This window comes from Urtica dioica, chromosome 11, assembly GCF_054948205.1.
Source record: "Urtica dioica subsp. dioica isolate 48M chromosome 11, U.dioica_male_clone48M_v1_H2, whole genome shotgun sequence".
Lineage (NCBI taxonomy): Eukaryota > Viridiplantae > Streptophyta > Magnoliopsida > Rosales > Urticaceae > Urtica > Urtica dioica.
In genome coordinates, this window is record NC_142766.1 from 6,335,399 (window position 1) to 6,337,040 (window position 1,642).

Genomic DNA, 1,642 nt, shown 5'->3' on the forward strand with positions numbered 1-1,642 from the left:
CGAATGCAATTATTAGCAGGGCCGTCCTAACTTATTTTGAGACCTTCGGCAAATTAAATTTCTAATTGATTTTTCTAATTTAGAACTACTTGAAAAATAGATAAATAAAGTAAAAAATAACAAGATTTTTCAACAGTTTGAGACTTCAAAAAGTAAAAAATTTGAGACTTCAAGGAAGCGTTTTGGGCCGAAGCGGGCAGCGCATTAAGGGCCAAAGCATGTCTAGCAATAATCATCAACTAAAGTGTCCGTGAGAGCCATGGCTTATCCTACCAACAATAAATTAGGGAAACTTGATTAATTAAGGTTGTTGACACGCAATATTGGAAAACCAAAATTGCTAGTGCATATTAGGAAACAAAGGTTTTGGACGTAGGAAAGATAAAATAAAATAAAAATAAAAAATAAAAACCCCTTAAATTTCATACAACACAACTACTTAAGTCCTAAACACAACTCACACTCATTTTTACACCTTTGTTGAAAATCTTCAAGTTTTCTTCAGTGTGTATGGGTAAGTTTCAAGCACGTATTTACTTTTTATTATTTTTTAGTTTTTCACGTTTTGCGAACAATTTATAGTTAGATTTTTTAGAACAAAAATAGTTGTATTCATAAAACAAATTCCTAGTTTTTCGAAATTTTGAAGTCTATTTCGAAGTTTTAAAATCATATTTCAAAGCTCTATTAAACTAAGTGCAATTGTACTCAGTTTTGTAAAAATTTGAAGGTTTGCACTCAATTTTCTAAAATTTCAAAATTCGGCAGTACATTTTGTAAATTTTCGAAATTTTGCACTCAGCTTTTTAAGATTCTGAAGTTTTGCACTAGTTTTTATATAAATTTGAAGTTTTTGCACTCAGTTTTGTAAAAAAATTTAAGTTTTGCACTCACTTTTGTAGAACTTCAAAGTTTCGCACTAAGTTTGTAAAACTTCGAAATATGAGTCTAAAACTTCAAAATTGACTTTAATAGTTTGAAATTTTGTTTGCTAAAATTTAAGGTGTTGGAAAGTTCGACCACAACTCAGATATGCAAACGAGATAACTTGAATCGCACGTAACCAAACAACACACACGAAAAACCAGAAAAATAAAGAAAAATAAAAGGAACGAAGAACACCGGATTGTTATCGAGGTTCGGCGTTAACGAGCCTACATCCCCGCGAACTCCTTCCGATCAAGGACGTTCGATTTGCACTAATCTTCAAGCGACAAACAAACCAGTCTGATTACAACTCTTCACCAAGAGCAACTCCGAAGAAAACTCACAATCTCTCAAGAATTTGGCTTTTCCAGAGAATCTCACTCAATGCCTTTTTCTTACAATGAATTTTCAATCGATGACTTTACTCTTTAGCTATCTCTATTTATAACCTTATATCAAGTACACAAACCCGGGTAGATACATTACAACAGAAATAACCGCCTAGATCTACTAGCGTGAATCTCAGCCGTTGATGATCTCTCAATCCTGGCCACTCGAAGGACCACGTCAGCACGTGACTTGGACTTGGTCTTCAGCCTAGAGATGCACCTGGACGCTGTAGATGCCGTTAATCTTGATGACGTGTACTGCAAGGTAACGCTGGAGCTGAACTTTCAACAATCTCCACCTTCAGCTTCAGGCATCAGCCTTGCTC